Here is a 26,208-nt window from a genome sequence, read left to right on the forward strand (position 1 = left end):
CCCCAGACAGCAACAGCTTCTGCTCCTGGGGAGGAGGGGCAGCCCTTTCCCTTATCTACTCCCCAGTTTTTGCTTTTTCAAATGCAGTCTTTCTGTGTAGACTTCCTGTCATGTCTAAAATTGCAGTTTGCACAGTTTCCTGTCTGAACCACAAACACCAGCCCAAATCCTCGCTGATATGAGGGGCTTGCTTAAAGCTATATTACTAATTGTATTCATGCTTATGAATATGCAATCAATATGTAACGAATGAGTGAGACAGTATGAGTGTAAGAAACCAATCACAAGGCTTGAAACGAAATATTACCATGTAAGGATGATCAAGGTGTATATGGGGCTGTATATAAACCTACTGCAGTAGCGGCCAGAGAGAGATGTCATCCATGACAGCAAAAACTCAGGACCGGACCAGAAGCAGTAGAGTCCTCCTGCAGACCCGAAGGGGTTTCGGGGACTCTTGTCGCCTAGCGGTTTGGTCTCTGAGAAGCTGGAACCTGACCAGTCTCAGTCACCCAAGATCGAAAGCAACGTCCGCATCTACAGCCTGTCACCAGTATGCATGGAATGTGTGTGTGAGTATAATTGTGCAAATAAGGAAAGCAAGCAATAAATCAGCCCTCAGCACTGCTTTAATTCAACCTTTGTTTGTGGTTATTTCTTTGCCTGATTCCAGGGAACGGGCAACAATATCTGCCTAAACTGTGTAGCCATTCAGAACATCGTGGTTTTGAGGTTTCATCTGCAGTATACAGTGTGTGTCAAGAGTAAGTGGACAAAAGATAAACATTAGCAAATGGAAAATGAATGTAAGAATTTAAAAGCTTGTTCAGCCCTTTCAGTTATCATGTTACCTGTCCTTGGGACTAGCCAAGGAATGAGCCCCCACAAAAGGTGAACTTGAGCAGCACAGAGGTTTGTTCATTGGCGTGAGCTGAGCTTGTCTAATACAGCTATACTCATACACACACACACACACACACACATCACATTCATGCTAACCGGCTGCAGATGCGGGCATAGGTGGATTTCGATTTCACAGGTTCTCAAGGCTGACCGGGCTACAGCTGCCCAGAGACCGGCTGCGAGGCGACGAGAGTCCCCGAAGTCCCTTCGGATCCATGGGACGGTTCTACTGCTTCCGGTCCGGTCCTGAGTTTAGCGTGCTGTTACATTTCCCTGTTGGTACCCTTGACCTGGCCACCTGTCTTGAGATGTATACTGGCACCAAGATAATACCATGGTTCCATAAAAGGCGATATTTGCTTCTTTGTTTTGCCATTTGCTGTTACTCACACTCTCTCACTCATTCCTTACACTAATTGATTACATATTCATAAGCATGAATACAATCGATTATATAGAGCAATGCAGCTTTAAGCAAGCATCTAACATCATTCGGGACTTACTGCTGCTTGTGACTTTGTAACGGCATAACAGGAAACTATGCAGACCGCATTCGAAAGAGCAAAGGACGGGCAGGGAGGGAGGGCACGTCTGGCTACAATTAGAGGATGGAGAGTTTCTTATCTACTAATGTGGTTTCTTCAAGACCCTTTAATTCTACAAGCATGAAGTCCCCTCACCAGCAGTGGGAGACATGTTTAAAAATAAAGGCTTTTTAAATGCTACTCCAGGGGACTAGTTATCAATAATCCCTGACTGGAACTTCACAAGAAATAGTAATGTAACCCTTCTGCCAATTGTCATTAGCAGGAATAAGGTTCATGTGCTATTTAGGAGCTAAGTTTTAAATAAAACAAAACACTTGGCTTGAGCCCCAACCTAAAAACCTTATTCTTTCCCAGGCATTAGAAACTTAAATTTAACCCCATCACCTTTGCAGCTATTTCTTCCTGCTCACAAGGATTCATGAGTCCCTGGGAATAAAAAACCACAAACTATTTTTTTCAAAACAAAAATATTAACATTTAAATAATTAGCCTATTTCATGCTAAAAGCCTTATCTTGAAAGTTGAACTGCTGTAGCATTTGTTCTTTTAATGTGCAGAATATGTCAAAAATCTGTCAAAAAATGCGGTGTTCTGTTGAGGCTCGCCAAATATGAACTGTGTGCTAGTTACAGTTACCACAAATGTGTCTACAGTCTACTGATATCTGAAATGTTACGTACAAACCTAGATAAGAAAAGATGTGTAGGGGTAATATAAATATGAGCAAAACTGAGCTCAAAAATGGAACAGACTGAAGATATAATCACTGCAAGATTGTTTTCCAGATGGGTAATTTATTAAATTTTGCTGATCTAACTTTCATTAATAAATTAATTAATTCTGCTTATCTGACATCTTATCAATAACCAAAACCTTCAGCAACTTAAAATTAGCAAAACCCAAATAGTATATGAAGGGGTATCGCTGACCTTACGATCCCAGTTATTAGTTGCCTGGCTTATTGAGGCAGCGCTGGAGTTTCTAATAATACTGTTAAATCCAACAACTCACTACAGCCTTACCTTAGATCTTAGTTCCTCTGTGCTGCTCACACATTGGGCACGTTACCCAGGGTTTTCTTAACACGATACTATCGTATCTTATCTTTTCCTATCTCCAGGTGGATTCAGGAAATAAATCAATGGGGACACAGCTCTTCTGTTTTATAAATGATTGGTACAAACAAGAGTGCTTTACCCAAAAATCTTTTTTCATTGAGTCAAAGCACACATCTAAAATAGCAATAGTCTAGAACCAGGGAGAAGGTACCCACTCTATGTGGGCAGGGCCGGGATCCCAGACCGGCAGCGGGCTGAGTGGGGCTGGCAGCTGGGACCCTGGCTGGCAGGAGCCGGTGGACAGAACCCCAGACTGGTAGCGGGCTGAGCTGCTCAGCCCGCTGCCAGTCTGGGGTTCTGACTGCTGGCCCCTTGCCAGCCAGGGTCCCAGCCACAGACCCTGCCCAGTCTGCTGCCAGCCTAGGTGAACTGAACCCCAGGCTGGCAGTGGGCTGAGCAGGCTGATGGCGTAAGATCAGCATTTTAATTTAATTTTAAATGAAGCTTCTTAAACATTTTGAAAACCTTGTTTACTTTACATACGACAATAGTTTAGTTATATATATTATAGACATAGAGAGAGACCTTCTAAAAAACATTAAAATGTATTACTGGCAAGCGAAACCTTAAATTAAAGTGAATAAATGAAGACTCGGCACACCACTTCTGAAAGGGTGCTGACCACTGGTCTAGAGCAACCCAGATATAGCTACCCAAAGTCCGAGATGTTTTGAATGATCAGTGGCAGGTTTTTGGTGGCCAGCCTTCCTCCTAGCTGCTGGGGAGTTGGATGTCAGCCTCCTAGCTCATAGAAAAGCTCTCCGAACTTCTCCAAAATTATTCACTCTGACTAATCTTTTTATACGTTGCTCAAAACAAAGCTAATAACTCACAGGAAAATTGTTAGTTTGCAAGGGGTTACTACAAGCAACTCCTTATCATAAAATCAGCAAAAACTCATAATCGGGAACACCCAGATCCAAGATCAGCCATCCACACTTACACCCATTCTCATGATTCTTCCAATTTTACTTTCCATCCTCATCAGCAAAACTGCAGCTGCAGCTATTTCATACGCTTATATAAACCTCAAGTTATTTCTACCTACGTGGTGTTCTCGCTTCCAGTTAGTGGTGGCTTGAGTGCACAAAACGTCTGTGGCATTGTCAAATCAATTTCTCTTGCAACAGGCAATCCAGTTCCTTCACTGATTATGGTCACTCACTAAGTATGGTATTGCTTCCCAGGTAATGCCAGCTCATTCAATAGCTTCCGGGGTGGTCTTCTGCCAATATTTTTTTTTTTTGGCCTTCCTTGCTTTCTTTTTCTTTCCTTGAGTGCCCAATTCAATGATTGCTTAGCATGTCTCCCATCTTCCATACAGTGCACATGTCCTGAGCACCTGAGCCTGCTTTCTTTAACAATATTTTCTAACATGTCCTGCTTTGTCAGCTCCCTTACTCTCATGTTATTTTGTTGTCTTTCTAGGAAATATGTTGCATCTTTCTCAGCCATCTGTGATGGACAGCCTCCAATCTCTTTTTTTGTTAGCCATGGCCATCAGCAAAGTGTCTACTCCGTACAGTAGCATGCTTGGGGATAATCTGCCCTTTAGTTTGGTGTGGAAACCTCTGTTTGACCAGATGATGTTCATCCTTCCAAAAGTGGTTTTTGCTTTTCTTAATCTCGTATGAATATCTTTATGGCAGCCACCTTCAAATGCCATCACACCCACAGAAAGTAGAGCTCTGCTATTTTTGTGATTTCTTTTTCATGCATGTACCCCTTTGCATCTCTTGTCCAGTTTCTTATCTTAATTGTGGTTTTCTCTGCATTTCCTATCAGTCCAATTTTTGCTACTTCCTGTTCCACCTCTGATGTAAGGGCAGTCATTCCATTCCACATCACACTTGGTAAAGCAAAGCCTTCAGCAAAGTCAAGGTCATGTAACTCATCTCCACTAACCCACTTTATACCATCCACAATGACTTGTTCCCCACTTCATCACCAACTCTATTGCTAATACAAAGAGGATTGGTGATAACACACACCCTTGTCTAACTCCGGTCACAATGTCGAACCACTCACCTAGGCCTGTGCATCTACTTCCATCTTATTGTGCATCTACTTCCATCATATTAACTGCTTATTATGTTGATAAGCTTGTGCAGTATCCCATAGCTTCTAGCAAAATTCGACAGGGTCTCTCTGTGGACACTATCAAATATTTTCTTAAAATTGAGGAAGTTGATTAAGATGGGTTTTTGCCAAGCAGAAGGTTTTTTTTGATGATCTGTTAAAGAGCGAATATGTATTCCAAACATGATCTCCTGCATGGAACCAAGCCTGTTCTTCTTGTAATATTCAATCCACTGCTTCTTCATTCTATTCAGCATAACAGTAGCCAATACTTTGCCAAGGATTGAGATAGCAGTACAATACCTTGCCAGTTCATGCACTAAGATCACCTTTTTTTTGGCAATGTCACAATGATGCCATCTTTCCAGTGTTATACCACTTGTTCTTTCACCCATATTTTGTTAGAGTTTTGTTAGCTACTCAATCAAAACTTCACCTTCTGCCTTTAGTATCTCTGCTTGAATTCTTCAACCCCAGTAGCGTCTCCTTGTTTGAAGCCTTTGATGGATGCTTTCATTTCATCAGGTGTTATTGGTTCCTCTTCTATTTCTAACTTAGAATTGGCATTTCCTTCAAACCTGTGCATGATCATTAGCTCTGGACAGTTTAAAATGGAACCAAAATGTTCTTTCCAGAGTCCAGCTTGTTCTTCATGCATTTTCAGCATCCGCCTCAGAGCTTCTCATGGACATCACTTGCAATGGTCTGATTTTTCTGGCAAAGTCTTTCATTATTCTATAGAGCTGCTTGAAGTCTCCCCACTTCTGTGCTGCTTCCTCTGCCTCCGCAGCTTCTTGTGAAATCATTTTTATCTTGCCTGCATCTCTTCTTTGTCTTTTTCTCCATATATTTCACCTGCCTCGAACAGTTCTGCCCGCGCCTTGCATGGTTACTTTTTCACCTTCAGTGCTGCCTGTTCATCGATCACTGCCTATGTTCCAGATGGAATCCAAGCATCTTTCTTCTGCACTCTGCACTCCACTACTACTTCTGCTGTCTCTATACAGTTTTCTTCCAGTTTGGCCCTCTGTCATCCACACTTTTATCAGCCTGGTCCTGTAAAACACTGGAACAGTTGCTAAGTGCAATCTGATCTGCATTTCTTTGACTCTGAACTTATCTACATCTATAACACTAAAATATAATGATCTGAGCCAACACTGCTGCTCTGATGACTGTGACACCCCCCAAAAAAGATTTCATCTCTTAGATATTCACCCATGTTCTATCTGGTTGACAGTTGCATTCACTGCTGATGTCCTTGTGAGACTGTAAAACCTCCTGCTGGAGGAAACTGCCTCTTATATTTAGAGTGTTTGTGCCACAGAGATTCATGAGCTGGTTACCATTATCAGTTCAGATGCCTTCCACTGCTGTGCCTATCACTCTTTCCCAGTCAGCAGAGCTGTTGCCAATTTGTGCACTTAAGTCACCTATCATCAATTTGATGTCATGGTTAGGCATGTCATCCAATACATTCTATGAGCAGGTGCAGCAAGTATCCTTTTCAGTGTCACCTATTGTATGTGTTGGTGCATAGACAAGGATTGTTGTATATTTGAAAGGTCTTATTTGCAGCTGGCTAGTACTATTCGGTCGTTCAGTGGCTCCCAAGTCAACACGGTCTTCTTCACTGTAATATTATGCAGAATAATTCCTATACCTATTTTGTGCATTCTTCCTCATCAATAAGATTATAGCGCCATCAGACACTATCTTGCTACTCTCTCACCTTTTCATCTCACTGATGCAAAGTATCAGATGGTATTTTTTCAATTCTCATATAACATGTGCCAGCTTTCCTATACTATACAAAGGACATATATTCCCCACGTCCCTATTCTTGTTACAGACTTGGTCTTCAGGATTTGATGTCTCAAGTTCTCAGCTTTCATTGAGATCTGACTACTTGGGTTTTGAGCTCTATCTGCACCTACTCTCCTCAACTTTTGGTTTAAGTGAACAGTTTCTGGTGCAGTAAGGTTTTACATGAGTGGGTAGCTAACCCAGCTGCAGAACCCTCCTCTTATCTGGGCTTGGGTCTGGCATTGTTGCTAACAGTGGCAGCTCTTTACAAAGTAAATTACAAATCATCCCAATTCACAAAATACAGAATGGAATGTTATCAAAAAAGACTGACAACAAAATAGTAGGTAAAAAACCTACAGTAGAATTTTATCTGTATATTATTAATATACACATTTATAATTTGCACATAAATTAACTTGTCCCTTCATTTCTCTAATATTCAGTAGAAGTCTTTGTGAGGTCTCAAACAGTTTACTACCTTCAAAATAATGTGCTTAAATTTACTTGACTATTACAAAATATCAAAATTAAATTGTGCCGTGATTGCCAAATTACTGAATTTTGTGAACAAGTAAACAAACATGCTCGTTTTCTAGGGTTTCCCAGTCAAAGTGCATTAAGAAGATTTTACTATGCCATTCTCTGAACCAGCCCTGACATTGAAAACACCAACGGAACTCAGATACACAACATACAAAGAACTGAGACCCCCGAAAGGCTGATATTAATGAAGCACAATACAGAGGACTGGCTGGCCAAAACTGAAATCCTTGTCAAATCTTTAACAATGTAAAATGATATGTAAGAATGCCCAAAGGGCTGCCTTTACAATATCATAGAGGTTGGGCATCCCTTTCTCAACACAAGTTGTGGAGAATGCACTTGAGGAACAAACGTCATTAGAAGTCTTTTTTTAGTCCATGCAACATAGATTTTTAACGCAGTCTAATACTAAAAGACACAGATGTCTTAGAAGCGGTCTATTCCTTGCATCCAACTTTGATGTTCCCCTCTGGTGTCATCCGGACCGGTGATCTGCTAGGTCACTCCAGTCCTTGACTCTGGGATCCAGCCTTATCCTGCTCTGCTGTAAGAACCCCCACTCCTGGGCTGTTCACACACAGCCTCTGGCATGTAAGCTGCTCCCAACTACTTGCAACTGAATGACGCTAGCCAATATATCTGGTCCCAGACACAACCCTAGGCATCTCCATCATGCAGTGTCCAGTTATGCTCGCCAGATGCTGCAAACTTATATAAGTTCGTCAATTTAACAAAGAAATTGATATGTACCAGGCTTATTATCCCAAGGAGAGCCACTGATACATCTCAAACCAAACGCACCTCTTCAGGTAGAACAAACAAATGTATTAACTATAAAGACAGATTTTAAGTGATTATAAGTCAAAACATAAGCCAGATTTGGTCAAATGAAATAAAAGCAAAACTCATTCTAAGCTGATCTTAACACTGTCAATGCTCTTACAAACGTAGATGATTCTCACCACAGGCTGGCTGGCTGCTCTTCAGCCAGGCTCTCCTCTTTGATCAGTGCTTCAGTCGCTTGATGTGGTATCTGCAGGTGTAGGTGGAAGAGAGACGAAGAGCATGGCAAACATCTCTTCCTTTTATCATGTCCTTTCCTCCCCCTTGTCTTTGCCCCCTCCCCCCCCTTTCAGAGTCAGGTGAGTATTACTGAGTCTCTCCAAGCAAGGTCGAGCAATTCCCTTGGCATGCCCTCATGCAGGTGAGTCATTGCATTGTAGCTCCCTTGCTGGACAACGGCTGTTGATGGGTTGTTTGACACCTTGCCCGGGCGTTGGTTACTTTACTTGCTGTTGCCTCTGGGGAGCTAATATCTGGCTGAGTCCCCCAACTTACCGCATGTTTTAGTGACAACCATACTACACAATTCTCATTACTTCATATGCATTAATGATACATATGGATAGAGAAACGACTTTCAGCAGATCATAACCTTTCCCTGATACCTTACAAGGTATGCTTTATATGTAAGATCATGATTATATGAAAATGAGGAATATGGGGGTTACAGCACACTCCCCCAAAGTATAGAATGTCACACCAACCCTGGAAAATCTGGGCAACTATCCTGTAATGCTTTACAGAAAGGAGAGGTAGCGTGTTTAGCAGATATGCATACAAAGCAGCAATAGGTGGGGCAATACATTCCAGATGTCCAACCAAAGAGGGCTAGGTGGAAAGTCAACTTGCCTATCTGGTTATGTAGGCAGAACTAGGAGCATCATTTACACCTCAAAGTAAGTGCGATGACTGAGTTCCAAGCTAACAACCGCGTGACAGCCTAGGATATTTGCAAAGTAGACACGCAGTTTTCTAAAGTTAATGCATATTAACCACATGGGTTGCCACAAACTGTGTTAGGTGCCAACAAATTATTAACTGGTTACAAACCCCAAAGGAATGAGGTGCTCAACTCCCACTTAATTTCAATGGGGTTTGGGCACCTAAATCCCACAGGCTACTTTGAAAATCCCAGCCAAAGAAATTGTATTGCATTATCCTGAAGACATTCTTTCACATTTTTCTGTCACAAAGTAATCACATAAAAGGAATGTGGGGGAGAGGAAGGAAATATTATTCTATCTCATGCCATTTTAATTCATGACCTAGTATAAACAGATTATACCATCTATAAGCAAATCTAGATCACTGCTAGAAAAACAGTCATTTTTCAACATATTAGACAGCAAGTTAAGTTTCAAGGAAGAATAAAGATCCAGAGATTCCAAGGATCACCTAGCCTGACCTTCTGTATAACACTGGCCAGAGAACTTTCCAAAAATAATTCTTAGAGCAGATTTTTTAGAAAAGCATCCAATATTGATTTAAAAAATGGTCAGCGATGGAGAATCAACCACCACTCTTGAAACTGTTCCAATGGTTAATTACGCTTGTTACCCTGAAAACGGATGTAGGGTACCCCCAGAATGTAACTAAATCTGTTCTCATTAATTATGGGTCTCCAGGGTGACTAAGGAAATACTTGGAAGACACAGATATAGCTTTCCGATAAATGACTAACACATTCAGTACTCTTTCCACAACAAGGCATCTTTTTATTGGTGCAAACAACAATCCCTGACACAATAACCACCAAAAAACAAATCCCTACAATAAAGTAAAGAGCACCCCAAATTGCAACAACATACAGTGGAGATGATCCTAGGTAGCTGCACCTCACATCAGATAGCCGGTCTTTCACAGGTCACTGACAGCAGTTCTTATACGTTCTTTAAGTCTTATATATGTAAATTCCCCCCACAATTAACACAACTTCATTAATGCCCACCCACCCACGCACACAGTACTATAACTATGACTATAACTTCGTCTAACAGACTTACTCCATTTACTGACTATGCTGCATTGTCTCTCCTGTGCTCACTCTCTCTCTCCATGCTACTGCACGCTCTCCAATTAGTGGTGAAGCTGAGTTGGCCACGTTCTGTGAGGGTAATCAGTCTCCACAGGTCGTTGATGGCAGCAGTTCTTCTCTCTTCTCAGCTCTCTGCTCAACTCCTGTGACAGGACAAGACTCCCTCTGCTGCTGTTTTTCCGAGAGTGTTCTCTTCTTAACTGTCAGCTTTTAACTGACACACTGACCTTTATACCATTTCTCAATTCTATTTTTAGACACATCATCCTACTTGTTTACCTTATTGTGCTGTCAGTTTCTATTTTTAGCTTGCCACTGTTATTTACCTGATAGTGGTATGATTTGCTGAATCACTGGTTGTTTCACACCTTTCTCCTCACCAATTTGGTTTTCCTGACAATTCTACATTTAGTGCTCTGTGACTTGCAGCTTCCATCTATTGATGGAATGACTCTTGCTTTTTTAAAATGGAAACCAGGGATCTAGGGATTTTAAAATGGAGTCTCTGATATCACCCTCACTGTCAATAATTTATGACTGATTTCCTATCTTAATTTGTCTAGCTTCGACTTCCAACCGTTGGATCATGATATAAGAATAGAAAAACTGAAGGTGTCTATGACTCATCTATGGGGTAGCTGTATTTTCTCTTGGCTTTTTCATATCAATTCAGCAGGTCACACACACACACATCTAAAGAGAATGTTCCTCTTTGAAGGGGAATAAGAGTCAGATAATGTAGCTTCTATTTCCAAGTCTGACAATTACTTGCTACTTAGACTTGGAAGTCTGTATTAGTGACTTAACCTAATGTGGCTGTGTTGGAATTATTAATATTTGAAATTAGGGCTGTCAAGTGATTAAAAAAATTAAACATTATTATTAACAGTGCGATTAATCGACTACCATTTATTTAAATATTTTTGGATGTTTTCTACATTTTCAAATATATTGATTTCAATTACAACATAGAATACAAAGTGTACAGTGCTCACTTTTTATTTATTACAAGTGTTTGCACTGTAAAAAACAAAAGAAATAGCCATGTTAGTCTGTATCAGCAAAAACAGCAAGGAGTCCTTGTGGCACCTTAGAGTCTAACTAATTTATTTGGGCATAAGCGTTTGTGGGCTAAAAGCCACTTCATCAGATGCATGGAGTAGAAAATACAGTAGGCAGGTATAAATACACAGCACATGAAACGATGGGAGTTGCCTTACCAAGTGGGGGTGGGGGGGTGGGATTAGTGCTAACAAGCCAATTCAATTGAGGTGGAAGTGGCCTATTCACAACAGTTTGACAAGAAGGGGTGATATCAAGGGGTAGGGGGGTGGGGGAAAATCACTTTTGTAATGCTAATGGGTCAATATAATCAAGGTGGCCTATTTCAAAACAGTTGACAAGAAGGTGTGAATACCAGCAGAGGAAAATTAGTTTTTGTAGTGACCCATCCACTCCCAGTCTTTATTCAGGCCTAATTTGATGGTGCCCAGTTTGCAAATTAATTCCAGTTCTGCAGTTTTTCATTGGAGTCTGTTTTTGAAGGTTTTTTTGTTGGAGAATTGCCACTTTTAAGTCTGTTACTGAGTATCCAGGGAGACTGAAGTGTTCTCCTACTGATTTTTGAATGTTATAATTCTTGATGTCTGATTTGTGTCCATTTATTCTTTTGCACAGAGACTGTCTGGTCTGGCCAATGTACATGGCAGGGGGCATTGTTGGCATATGATGGCATATATCACATTGGTAGATGTGCAGGTGAATAAGTCCCTGATGGTGTGCCTGATGTAATGTGGTTATGGCCTTCTTGTCAACTGTTGTAAATAGGCCACTTCCACCTTAACTGAATTGGCTCGTTAGCACTGACCCCCCACTTGGTAAGGCAACTCCCATTTTTTCATGTGCTGTGTATTTATACCTGCTTCCTGTATTTTCCACTCCATGCATCTGAAAAAGAAATAGTAGTTTTCAATTCACATCAGTACTGTAATGCAATCTCTTTATCATGAAAGTTGAACTTACAAATATAGAATTATGTACAAAAATACTGCATTCAAAAATAAAATAATATAAAATTTTAGAGCTTGCAAGTCCACTGAGTCCTAACTCCTTGTTCAGCCAATCACTCAGACAAAAAAGTTTGTTTACATTTGCAGGAGATAATGCTGCCCCCTTCTTGTTTACAATGTCCTCTGAAAGTGAGAACAGGTGTTCTCACGGCACTCTTGCAGCCAGCATCGCAAGATATTTACGTGCCAGATGAGCATGCTTCAACTACCATTCCAGGGGACTTGCGGCCATGTTGATGACGGGCTCTGCAGTGCGGACCGACGCATGTTCATTTTCATTATCTGAGTCAAATGCTACCAGTAGAAGGTTGATTTTCTTTTTTGGTGGTTCGGGTTCTGTAGTTTCTGTATCGGAGTGTTGCTCTTTTAAGATTTCTGAAAGCATGCTCCCTACCTTATCCCTCTCAGATTTTGGAAGGCACGCCAGATTCTTAAATCTTGGGCTGAGTGCTGTAGCTATCTTTAGAAATCTCACATTGGTACCTTCTTTGCGTTTTGTGAAATCTGCAGTGAAAGTGTTCTTAAAATAAACAACATGTGCTGGGTCATCATCCGAGACTGCTATAACATGAAATATGTGTCAGATTGTGAGTAAAAGAGAGCAGGTGACATACAATTCTCCCCCAAGGAGTTCAGTCACAAATTTAATAAACACACTATTTTTTTTTTAACCAGGGCTTTGGAGTGGAGCCCGCAGAGCAGCTCCGGAACAGCGGAGCTGCAGGTTTTTGCCTGGAGCTGGAGTGGAGCTGAAGTACTGCTCCAAAGCCCTGTTTTTAACGAGCATCATCAGCATGGAAACACGTCCTCTGGAATGGTGGCCGAAGCATGAAAGGGCATACGAATGTTTAGCATATCTGGCATGCAAATATCTTGCAATTCTGGCTACATAAGTGCCATGCAAATGCCTGTTCTCACTTTCTGGTGACGTTCTAAATAAGAATCAGACAGCATTATCTTTTGTAAATGTAAACCAACTTGTTTGTCTTCATGACTGGCTGAACAAGAAGTAGGACTGAGTGGACTTGTAGGCTCTGAAGTTTTACAGTGTTGTGTTTCTGAGTGCAGTTATGTAACAACAAAAAATCTACATTTGTAAGTCGCACTTTCAGGACAAAGATTGCACTACAGTACTTGTATGAGATTAACTGAAAAGTACTATTTCTTCTGTTTATCATTTTTACAGTGCAAATATTTGTAAACAAAATATACACTTTGATTTCAAATACAACACAAAATACAAGATATATATGAAAATGTAGAAAAACATCCAAAGTATTTAATACATTTCAATTGGTAGTCTCTTGTTTAACAGTGCTATTAAAACTGCGATTAATCGTGATTAATTTTTTTAATCACGATTATTTTTTTCAGTTAATCGTGTGAATTAACTACGATTAATCAACAGCCCTATTTGAAATTGATATTAATATGGAAAACCACCAAAAACTAATTTACCCATAAATTCCTCTGTTAAATCCAATTGCTCTAAACATGCCCCAAAAGCCTAAATAATAAGCAACTTACTATATCCAAACAGTAATAAAACATTGATAAGAATTTGATCAAGATACTTACAAACAGCCTAAACCCAGGGCTGCTTAGATCCATATCGGTTGGCTCCCAAACGGTCAGGTAGGTATTAGCAATGAACCCTTTAAGAATTTACTTTTTATACCCTTTAACAAATGATATCATTGCCAATTACTGGCTTCAGCTAAAAACCAGTGTGAGACAATTAACCCCTATTTCTAATCTTAATCCAGATAAGATTTACAACCTCCTTTCTTCCCAAGGCCTTTCCTCCCTATCTCTTCCCCACCTTCTTGCTGGCCAAAAGAACAGTAAGAAGGTTTGTGCTTGTTTCTTTTCCAGACAGTTTTTGTTTGTCTTGTTACTGCAGCTCTTTAGTTTACTAGTTACTTTTGAACCAACATCCTTCTCACACTGCAAGTAATACTACTTATTATTCTTTCGGCTTTCTTTTACTTGCTGATTGGGGCCTTTTCCTTACAAGCCACAAACAATACGCAGATATTATTTTCTAGTCCCCCAGCATCTGGCTCCCCTACTGAGCTCCCCACACTCAGACCCAGCTGCTGAGCTCTATTCCGCCCCCACTCAGACCCCCCTGTGGAGTCCCAGCCACCTTCACCTGGACCCCCTGCAGAGTCCTATTACCATTGCACCCAGACCCCCCCACCCTCAACAAGCCCCTGTGCACCCACATCCCTCCCCCGCACTGCCCCACACAGAACCCTCTCAACCCACACCTGGATTCCCCCCACACTAGGATCCTGCCTTGCTGAGCCTGCCTGCCTGCCCACACCTGGTGCACCTGGCACAGAGGGGCAGGGCTCTGGGGTGTTTCTGGAACAGGCCCAGTCCTTGCGCTGTGTCAGGGTTGGGTGCAGCCTTACTGCTGAATCCATGACCTGGGGGTTGGGAGAGCTGCACAGTGATCTCCCACCTCTATGCTCCACATGTCATGCTGAAGCTTCCATATTTACTTGACAAATAAAATTTGCAGAATCTTAAAATTTTGTGCACAGAATTTGTAATTTTTTTGGCACAGAATGCCCTCAGTAGTAATTAGTATGTAAAAAATTTAAAACCAAAAGATAGACGGTTCCTTTTAAAATAGTACCTTAGGCCTTGAAACAATGAAGTGTTTGAGGCCACCATTAAGATTTTGCATTAGAGAGCAAGTTGTCTTCACTGATGTAATAAAAATCAGTAACTTGTGAAACTGAAATTGAAAACTGAACACTAGAAAAGTACTTATCAGATGCAGAGTAATCAAATCCCAGGATCTTATACTTTTTTTCCCGCAAAAAAGGATTTAAAAAAAAAAAAGAAGACTCCCAGCCAAAAAATTTTTAAAATGGGGTTTACTTATTATTCTGTATGTATCACCTCAAACTGTATCAATACAGTGTGACAAATTAAACTATCTGAATTTTAATTTTTACGTTCTCTTTTGTCACATTTATCTCATTTCTGAAAAATAAAAGTTTAAACACTCGTCAAAATGAAATCTTTGCTTTAACTCTTAAGATCACTGCCACCTTAATAGTTATAATCAATTTCTATCAATATGAATAGATTTGTTCGGCAGTTAGAATTCATGGAATTTATGTTACTAACTTGTAGGAATATATGCTCTATTAATAAAAAAATCCTAAAGGAACCTAAAGGCTCTACAAATGGTATACCAGAGGTTCTCAGCTGTGGATAATGGACCACATTGCAGCTCACATTGCATATGCTGTCTTCCTTCATTCCTGCTTCCAAACTGAACTGATACAAGCAAAAATGCCTTAAAAACTTAACCTTTCCATGTAAGCAATTAAAATACTTGTCACAGAAATGTGGTGTAATCTTAAGTAGGAAGAGAGGTGGTCCTCCACAATCTCTGTATTAAAATGCAAGCTACATTATGAAAAAGTTTGATAATTGCTCTATACAAAGTGCACTGAATTGTAGTCACATGAAGAGGTGGAAGTTAGCCAACTGGTACATCTTGGGGAGGGGAAATTTTGTCTGAAGACAACAAGGCACACCAGTCCTCTTATAAAAAGCGCTGTTGGATGTTTAACATCTATATCAATCAATGAACCTCTCAATTCAATGGGACTCTGGCATTAGACAATGATCTAAGATGGACACAGGAGAGTTTCCAGGCCACAGAACTATTTGAATGTGATCTGCAAAGTATTAATAATATAAGATGGGGCTTGTATCTTACTTGTTTCCTTATGACCTAAAAAGAACAAAAGTTTTATTTTGTTCTTTAAAGATAAAAAGCAAGCAGGACTATCAAATTTAGTTTCCCACGATTTTAAGGAAGGACCTCGGGAAAACCCTACAGATGATTATAACTTCTAACCCGTTAATTTAAAGGGCTTCAAGGGAGCTGAATCTTTAACACAAGCTATCATAACCACAATACTAATTTGTTGCTGAAGTTAATGGCTATTATCCAGAGCTCTGCAACCAACTGGAGTCACCAAAAATTGTAGATATTAATTATATTAACCATTAATATGGATTAACAAATTTTGTATCATTGAGTGGAAGCGTGTAACAATATACCCAGTTACGAGACAGCTAAAATACAAATTAGCATAACATGATGTCATTTGAAATAGGATATGAAACTGCTTTAGGAGTCTCTACTAAAAAGTTACATTATCGTTTGATTAAATTTCTGTATTTAACACGTCTAATGATCAGGTGGAGGTTTATTAGTGGACATTAAGTGATTTACCGGAATATAAGGTTGAGAATGTTGAGATCAGTATCTAAAGAAGGGATCATATCTGGCTCTCAGAATTTTTAGCAAATGTGACCTAAGACACCATGATTTTTCAGAATGACTACACCGGGATATTATTAGACACTTGAATGGGTCTATGACAGAAGTTATGCTTTTTCATCAAGGAGGCACTATGGAAAAGCAACAGAAATCCTCATGGATAAAGAATATTTCCAAATGCCAAAACAAAGCACCAGGACATTGTATCTTGAGCTAAACACCAAGATGTTGCTGTGGCCACATCACTTCTGAGCCAAACACCCCAGAGAAAGATTGGAATCATAATTTGGATATGATCTCAGAAGTACTACTAATCCTTTCTCTCAAAGTTCTGCATTGAGGAAGTCTGCCAAGGAGATCCAGAAATAACACAGCACAAAAAGATGACGGTTACAGAACTCTGAACTGAGTTTCTCTTTCTACGACCGATTACTGCCAAATGCCAACTCAAGCTGGGGAATACACTTCCATGCTGCTTTTGCCTGGTAAGTAGAGACACTCATAGATGTACTTTCTTTTATTAAGCAACAGCTCAATTAATTGAAGTTAAATGTTTTGCAGAAAGTGAGTAAGTCTGTGCTTGTCTATAGCAAAGATTGTTTGTCAATATCTGTAACTGTGGGGTTCCATGTGTGATGTACCCAAGTGAGAGAGCAGAAAGGCATGTCTATGAAAATTGTTACCTGAAAGGAGGTAATTCTGAACAATAATATTTTTAGTGTCTATATTCCTGATTCCAACTTTGGAATTGATTGGTTGACTTAGTGCAATCAAACTTTATTAGTGTGAATGACAGGCTAAAAAGAACCAGTCAGAGTTTATGTTGATAACAACATTCCCTTTTGTAAATATGTTAAAACGATTCAATAAGTTAGTACTGTGTCCAATGATAAGTAATGTGATAAGACATTCATTCGTTTCATTTATTGATTCTCAATAAAAATTCTGTATTTTCTTATATTCATTCTGCTATAAACAACTTTTTAAACCATTTTTATTTTCTGTTCTGTAACTTCTAGTACTACTGTAACATTTGCTTTTGTTTAATAAAATGTATAAATTCATACGAATTTTCAAGTCTGTACTTTAGCTAAGCCAACTGAGGTCTTCAATAATTATGATACAGGTAGTTTATTTGTTACTTTACTTAACGAACATTTGTTCAATCCCACACCTACTCTGTTGGTTCTTACAAAGAACAAACAAAACAAAAGGTTAAAAAAGTCTAGCAAAAAAAAAACAAAAGCACCCTTCTCTTGTCAATTTTATTTTTTGACTCTTGTGACATCACCATTTCACTAGCTCTCCCATATTCAGAGGCCTAGTCTACTCATCCAGTTTTGTAGGTATAACTATTTCAGCTAGAAGCGGAATAATTATACTGGTAAAAGCCCTAATGTGGAGGCGTCATACCGGAGGAAAGGTGACTTAGACTGTACATTTATTCCTGTTCCAGTACAGGAATAGCTACATTAGTATATAGTGTCTCTATACCAATGTAACTGTGTCCACACTAGGAAGGGTTTTACTGCTTTAGCCATAGCTAGTACATGGTACAACTTGCTAGTGTAGACAAGCACTTAATTTTGAATGTTAAATAAATACAAGCCAAAACTCTTCCCCTCACTCTCCCCCTTTTGGGGGAAGCAAATAAAAATCAGGCCTTCACACCTTTGAAAACAGTGAAGTCCTGTGTCTTTTACCATGGCAGGCCACCCATTTACCACCTTATGCTTGGTGCCCCCCATTACAGTACCTTCAAGCCACCTTGCACAATTTCACTCTCACAGTTTCAAGTGGGGCTGATTTGCAGCCTAGGAGGGCTCTCCAGTTGCACACAGGGCAGGTGGAGAAGAGATGTGCACGCTGCAGCCAGGGGACCACGCCAGGGGGCGGAGGGAGGGTGCTCCCCTAAACACACCTAAGGAGCAGGGCAGGATGGGCGCCCCCTTGAAACACCCCGTCCCCTCAGGCATCCACTGCCCTGGGGGCGGGGCACAACGCTTCGGAGCGAGGCTGTACCATGGACTCGGAGGCCAGTGGCTGCCCGCGGGGGGCAGGGCCCGAGTCAGCCGGAAGCAGGGAAGGGGAGGAGCGGGAAGGGGGGTTCACACGCTCGAGAAGGTTTAAGCTCCCCCAGGGCGGGCGGGCGAGGTCCCCTGCGTGACCCGCACTGGGAAAGCCCAGGGGAGCAGCGGGGGCCGGGCGCTCTCCTGGGAAGGGGGTGCGGGGTCAGGCGCCCTCCAGGGGCACCCCCCGGCCCGGAGCAGGGACGGGCTCTGCGCTCTGGGCAGCGTGATCGGCGCACTCACCGCGGAGGGGGGGGCAGCAATGAGCCGCTGCTTCGGAATCGCCGCAGAGCCCTGCACCGGACGGTTGCAGCAACACTTGACCGCCCCGCAGCGCGCGACCACACGGAAGGGCAGGATTACCGAGTGCGGGGCACGTCAGGGTGCGCCGCCGGCCAATCAGGGCCTAGCGACCGCCGGGAGCGGACCCCGGCGCCTCCGAGCCTGCGCCAAGCTCGTCCCGCTCGGGTGTCGGCCAGGGCTCCCGCAGGGCAGGGAGAGAGGGTTCCACCGGCCCTCAACTCTTCTCTCAGGGGAGCGAGAGGGCGGGAACTCCCTGCCAACTGTCAGGCGGGAAATAAGCACCCTGACTTTCACAATAAACCAAAAACGAGCTAATCCCATTGCAAAACAAACCAATCCCTACCACTCTTGGACCAACACTCTTATGTGACTAGATCCACGCCCCCCCGCACTCCCTTGGCGTGCACCCCTGACTCTCTCCCACACCCTCTTACCCCTACTTGCCCCCCCCTCGCCGCCCCCCAGCCAGAGCTGATCCAAAAAAAAAAAAAAAAAAAGCAAAAAGCTATAAAACCAAAATCTCGCCAACAAGCAACTCACAAGCCAATTAAGCCAAAAACAAGCCTAATTTCTGTCCCCACCCCGTTCTACCTCCCCCCACCCCCACCAGGTTCAGCATGTCTGCTCCCTGCCCCTTTGCCTGGGAGAGCAGCTTTGGGCTTGCCTCGTGGAGAGCAAGCTGTGCGCCCTGGGCCCTCCTTCCTGAGGGTTCAAGATTCTCCCTATGCTGAAGGGTTGTAATGTTGCTGTGTCCCTTCAAAATCTCACTTTATTCAGCCATGCACCCGCTCTCCTGTAGGTCTCCTTGCAATGCACCCGCTGAATGTGTGTGGGGTGGAGATCGGGCCTGCACTAAGGTGCTGCAGTGTATTGGCCCAGCAATGTGCAGTGTTGGGCCCAGGATATGAGCGAAACAAAGTGGATGAGGTAATATTGGAGTGCACCAACTTTGAGAGAGAGAGGCTTTCAAGCTTACATACAACTCTGCTTCAGGCCTTCCCCATCATTCCCCAGACCCAAAGAAGAGCTCTGTGTGGCTCAAAAGCTTCTCTCTCTCACCAACAGAAGTTATTATGAGGTAAAAAGATATTACCTCATCCACCTTGTCTCTCAAAGTTATGGGCTCATTTAAAAATCGAAGGACAGGGCCTAGGTCCAAGAGTGATGTTACCAGTAGAACCTCAGAGTTATGAACTGACCAGTCAACCACACACCTCATTTCGAATCGGAAGTATGCAATCAAGCAGCAGCAGAGACCAAATTAAATAAATACAGTACAGTACTGTGTTAAACGTAAACTACTAAAAAATAGAGGGCAAGTTTAAAAAAAAATTGACAAAGTAAGAAGACTGTTTCTGTGCTTGTTTCATTCAAATTAAGATGGTTAAAAACAGCATTTTCTTCTGCGTAGTAAAATTTCAAAGCTGTATTAAGTCAATGTTCAGTTGTAAACTTTTGAAAGAACAACCAAAATGTTTTGTTCAGAGTTACGAACATTTCAGAGTTACAAACTACCTCCATTCCCGAGGCATTTGTGACTTCGAGATTCTACTGTTTATAGGCAATGTTTTTGTCATTCTTACTGTCATTTTTAAGTGCCTCCCTTTCTCTATCAGCAAAAAAGTGTCACCAGTGCACTTAATATTTCCAATCTGTCATGGAAAGGAAAGGAAAATGGCTTGAGCAAGACTCTTTCACTGGTAATGCTGGGAACAGTAGGTGGACAAATATAGCAGCCATTATGTTATTTGCAGTAGAAGTTCTATGCAAAGCTTAAAACTAGGACTGTCAAGCGATTAAAAAATTAATTGTGATTAATGGTGCTGTTAAACAATAATAGAATACCATTTATTTAAATTTTTTGGATGTTTTCTACATTTTCAAATATATTGATTTCAAATACAATACAGAATACAAAGTGTACAGTGCTCACTTTATATTTATTTTTATTACAAATATTTGCACTGTAAAAAACACAAGACATTTTTCAATTCACTTAATGCAAGTACTGTAGTGCAATCTATTTATCATGAAAGTTGAACTTACAAATGTAGCATTATGTACAAAAAAAACCTGCATTCAAAAATAAAACAATGTAAAACTTTAAAGCCTACAAGTCCAGTCTGTCCTACTTCAGCCAATTGCTCAGACAAACTAGTTTGCTTACAATTTGCAGGAGATAATTCTGCCCGCTTCTTGTTTACAATGTCACCTGAAAGTGAGAACAGGTGTTTGCATGGCACTCTTGTAGCTGGCGTCGCAAGATATTTACGTGTCACATGCACTAAAGATTCATATGTCCCTTCATGCTTCAACCACCATTCCAGAGGACATGCGTCCATGCTGATGACGGGTTCAGAGTGTTGCTCTTTTAAGATTTCTGAAAGCACACCCCGCACCTCGTCTCTCTCACAGTTTGGATGGCACTTCAGATTCTTAAATCTTGGGTCGAGTGCTGTAGTTATTTTTAGAAATTTCCTATTGATACCTTCTTTGCATTTTGTCAAATCTGCTGTGAAAGTGTTCTTAAAACGGACATGTGCTGGGTCATCATCTAAGACTACTATAACATGAAATATATGTCAGAATGCGGGTAAAACAGAACACGAGGCATACAATTCTCCCTCAGGGAATTCAGTCACAAATTTAATTAACGCATTATTTTTTTAACGAGCATCATCAGCATGAAAACATGTCCTTTGGAATCGTGGCCGAAGCATGAAGGGGCATACAAATGTGTAGCATATCTGGCAAGTAAATACCTTGCAACGGTGGCTACAAAAGTGTTGTGCAAAAGCCTGTTCTCACTTTCAGGTGACACTGTAAATAACAAGCAGGCAGCAGTATCTCCCGTAAATGTAAACAAACTTGTTTGTCTTAGCGATTGGCTGAACAAGAAGTAGCACTGAGTGGACTTCTACGCTCTAAGTTTTACATTGTTTTGTTTTTGAGTGCAGCTATGTAACAAAAAAAAATGTACATTTGTAAGTTACACTTTCATGATAAAAAGAAGAGGAGTACTTGTGGCACCTTAGAGACTAACCAGTTTATTTGAGCATGAGCTTTCGTGAGCTACAGCTCACTTCATCGGATGCATAGCATATCGTGGAAACTGCAGAAGACATTATATACACACAGAGACCATGAAACAAAACTTCCTCCCACCTCACTCCCCCGCTGGCAACAGCTTATCTAAAGTGATCCTCAAGTAGAGCCATTTCCAGCACAAATCCAGGTTTTCTCACCCTTCCACCCCGCCCCCCCACACACACACATACACATACAAACTCACTCTCCTGCTGGCAACAGCCCATCCCCCTTTGAAACTCCTCTTTATAATGCGCATGATAATCAAGGTGGGTCACCTCCAGCACTAATCCAGGTTTTCTCACACCCCCCACACCCCCCCCTTTTCCAAAAACCGGGTGTGGGGGGGGTGTGAGAAAACCTGGATTAGTGCTGGAGGTGACCCACCTTGATTATCATGCGCATTATAAAGAGGAGTTTCAAAGGGGGATGGGCTGTTGCCAGCAGGAGAGTGAGTTTGTATGTGTATGTGTGTGTGTGGGGGGGGGGGGGGTGGAAGGGTGAGAAAACCTGGATTTGTGCTGGAAATGGCTCTACTTGAGGATCACTTTAGATAAGCTGTTGCCAGCGGGGGAGTGAGGTGGGAGGAAGTTTTGTTTCATGGTCTCTGTGTGTATATAATGTCTTCTGCAGTTTCCACGATATGCTATGCATCCGATGAAGTGAGCTGTAGCTCACGAAAGCTCATGCTCAAATAAACTGGTTAGTCTCTAAGGTGCCACAAGTACTCCTCTTCTTTTTACGAATACAGACTAACACGGCTGTTGCTCTGAAACCTTTCATGATAAAGAGATTTCACTACAGTACGTGTATGAGGTGAATTGAAATCTACTATATCAGGGGTCTCAAAGTCCTGGCCCGTGGGCCGTTTGCAGCCCAAGAACCTCCGTACTGCGGCCCGTGGAAACTTTTTAAATGTTTTTTCATCCAGCCCTCATGGCTGCCAGTGGAGGGGCAGGGGCGGGAGGGGAGTGGGCAGGAGAGAATCACATGCCCCTCCCCCCAGCCTTGCTCCATCCTGCTGCTCCTGGGACCCTCCCAGGGGTTGTACTCAGCAATGTGTCATTCACCTCGGGCAGCTCGGCTCCCTGCAAGCAGTTCCCTATCCCTGCTGTTGCCGGCAGAGCCGCGGAGGAGAGACCCATGCAGCCACGAGGCCAGCTATCTGCTGCAGGCGCCGCCCCCCGCTCCCCCCCGCAGCTCCCGTAGGCTGGGGAGAGGGATAGAGGTACCATCACTAGTTGCTGGGCAGAGTCAGCCATGGAGGCAGCGTCACTAGTCGCTGGGCAGAGGCAGCTGGGGCAACATGAAACCAAGGGAGCGAGGGAAAAGGGTGGGAAATGGGCTGTGAGGTGGTGTGAACACCACCTTCAGTGACATTATTGGCCCGCTGGGAGGATTTGAGGACTGGCACTGGCCCTAAGGTAAATTGAGTTTGAGACCCCTGTACTATATTTTTTGTTTATCATTTTTACAGTGCAAATATTTGTAATCAAAAATAATATAAAGTGAGCACTATACACTTTGTATTCTGTGTTGTAATAGAAATCAATATATTTGAAAATGTAGAAAAACATCCAAATATTTAGTAAATTTCAGTTGGTATTCTATTGTTTAACAGAATTGTTTAACAGGGCTGTTGATTAATCGCGATTAATTTTTTTGAGTTAACTGTGATTAATCAACAGCCCTACTTAACATAGTAGTCGCTAAGGCTACGGCTACACCAGAGAGCTTACAGCAGCACAGCTGCACCGCAGCAGCTGTGCCACGGTAAACTCTCTAATCTAGCTGCTCTAAACCGACAGGAGAGAGTTCTCCCATCGGCTTAACTACTCCAGCCCCAGCGAGAGGTGGTAGCTATGTCAGCAGGAGAAGTTCTCCCACTGACATAACACTGTCCACATCAGCACTTATGCCAGTGTAACTTATGTCGTTCAGGGGGATGGTTTTTTCACGTCCCTGAGCGACATAAATTATGCCATCATAAGCAGTAGTGTAGACATAGCCTAACTTGCACATGAGCAACAATTAGAGAAAGGCACAAGAAGCTATGCTTAAGGCCCGGTCTGTACTGCAAACTTACATTGGTATAACTATGTCGTTCATGTGAAAAATCCACACCCCTGAGCAGCACAGTTCTACCGACCTCACCCTCAGTACTATGTCAAGAGGAGAGCTTCTCCCACCAACATAGCTACCGCCTCTCACAGAGGAGGAATAACTATGCCGACAAGAGAAGCTCTCCCATTGGCATGGTAGCATCTTCCCTAAAGCACCGTGGCAGCGCAGCTGCACCAGTGTAGCTGTGTCACTGCAGCTTTTTAAATGTAGCCCTGCCCTTATAAGTCTTTCTGCCTCAAATACTGCAGTGCTATAAAACATTTATACTAAGCATATTGTTAAGGTCTGTCTGAAAAGTAAATATCACTGAATGAATTGGGTTGAAATTACATATCAGAGGAGAAAGTGTAAATGCATATGGATTTAAATAATAATAATTAAAGAAAACTGTTGCTGTTCAGTAGATTTCACTCTCACTTCACCACACTTACTAAGCCAAAACAATTTGCTGGTATTTGTCTTTGCTGTAATAACATACAAAGATAAGAACACAGCTGTAAATAATTAACTCCCTAAAGACTGAAGTATTGGAGAACAGCTTGACTTTTTATTTTTCAGAAAGTAAAATACATCTTTGCATCTTGTCACATGCCACTATCATGGAGACTCAATCTGAGGGAATGGCTGTAGTTTGAAGAAGCAAGGCTAGATTGTTCCAGTTTTTTTTTCTTTCAAATTTATGTTTTGTAGAGCAATACCAGCAAAATTAGCAGTACCAGACATTTATACACAATGTCCATAATTATTTGTGTTATACCACCAGATCTGGTTTGAAAATTTCCCTGGCCATGTTGACAGCGGAAATCTATTTCTAATTATTTTGCTCATCCTGTGGGTTTTATCTTTAACTATTTTAATCCTGAATGAACTGTTCTGCAAAGTGGGCCTGAACAGCTGCAGAAGTGTGGGGTTTTGCCTGTTATGTGTCTGAGTTAATGACTGTAGAAGAAATACAGAGCCTGGAGCACTGGGCCTGGTGCAATATCTGAGGCCTGAACCAGAGGCTGTGAACCAAAGTTAGGGCATGTATTAAAGCAGATGTTGACAAGTTCACTATACGACCTTGGCAAAAATATTGCTACTGTGTCTAAAACACAGGCACTCCTAAGAAGCAACAGATACTGGGTATAGAACACACTCCAAAAGATTAGCTCAGGGACATCCTGGCCTAACACCAGATTAGAGGGTCTGCTAGAAGTAATGAATAAGGATGTTGTGCCTGAGACACCTGGAGCATGATACAAGGGGATGTAAAAAGCAGATAATTAAATACGTAAAATGGTATGAGAGTTGTTTGTCTCAGTCTGTAAATAATGGATTGTCTCACCATAACCCTTTGTGCAGCCTTGGGGACAACAGAAATGCCCACTGCTGACTGAAGCATTCCTTGTCACAGGACACTCATGTGTTAGCATACCTGTAGCTCCTATGGAGTACTAGGACTGTGTCTTGAGGGCAATTAACCTGGCTGAGTGCCTTTGTCACTGAGCCATGCCTGTGGTCCTTCTTTCTGCGTAATATTATCGAGGTCTGCCGAACCAACTGTCTGCGCAGGGCTGGGACAGCATACAGAGAGAGCATACATGCACCTAAGTGACAACAGTGACAATTTGAGATTCTCGAATAACAGGCACTACAAAATACAGAAAGAATACGTACATTACCACCCTTGATGTAAGGTCAAGAGCTGACTCTGTGTTTCTTCTTCACTGTAACTGGTGGCATGAATAGTTTCATTCCCCAACTAAGTTCCCAAACCTCTTGTCATTAAATAAGGTTTTTAGATAAGGAGACCCCTCTTTCCCAAGAATACTCTCCCAGAACCATATATTCTGATTTCATTTCTTTTAACGTACAGACATTCTGAGTTTACCTGATTGGTGTATGAAGACATGAATGTTTAGAGCTGAGAGGACCAATGTTCTTCAGGATAATATCTTTTAGTGGGTCCTTCTTCCTTCTTCCCCCATAATTATTCTTCCCTATTGATTCCCCAATAGGAAACATCTGCAGTAACAATCCCTCATCAATGTTTGTGTGTGTGTGTGTGTGTGTGTGTGTGTTATGGCAATGGTTTCCATGAACATCTGGAATTCTATAGACATGGAGGTGGCAAGGATTATTAGATATAGCTTAATGCATAGAATTCCCGAATAGGGTTACTTATAGGTTAAGGACCAATATTCTGAGCCTTAGAATTCAACATACTCTTTGTTAACATCATAGAGATTCTAAAAAAAATAGTTAATATATAAATGAATCAAATATACAAAAAGAAAAGGACTAAAAGGGTTAATATTTACTGAAGGTACTAACATGCCTCATAGGAGGCCCTCCTGCCTCTGCCACAAGAGTAGAGG

General features: G+C 41.8%; 1 protein-coding gene across 8 annotated transcripts in view; it reads right to left on the minus strand.

Annotated features, from left to right (window-relative positions):
- ATF7IP2 (activating transcription factor 7 interacting protein 2) overlaps positions 1–18,969 on the minus strand; it is a 53,608-nt gene extending 34,639 nt beyond the window's left edge. For 2 of the 8 annotated variants that reach the window (XM_027827810.3, XM_037910095.2), the window contains exon 1: positions 18,578–18,684. The gene's annotated coding sequence lies outside the window, so the exon portion shown is untranslated. Of the gene's footprint in view, positions 1–9,846; positions 10,695–18,021; positions 18,335–18,577 lie in introns of those variants that run through there. The other 6 variants (XM_043523434.1, XM_027827813.3, XM_037910092.2 and 3 more) reach the window with 6 other exon arrangements.
- Between the last annotated feature and the right edge of the window lie 7,239 nt (positions 18,970–26,208).

Source organism: Chelonia mydas, chromosome 10 (genome assembly GCF_015237465.2).
Source record: "Chelonia mydas isolate rCheMyd1 chromosome 10, rCheMyd1.pri.v2, whole genome shotgun sequence".
NCBI classification, from domain to species: domain Eukaryota; kingdom Metazoa; phylum Chordata; order Testudines; family Cheloniidae; genus Chelonia; species Chelonia mydas.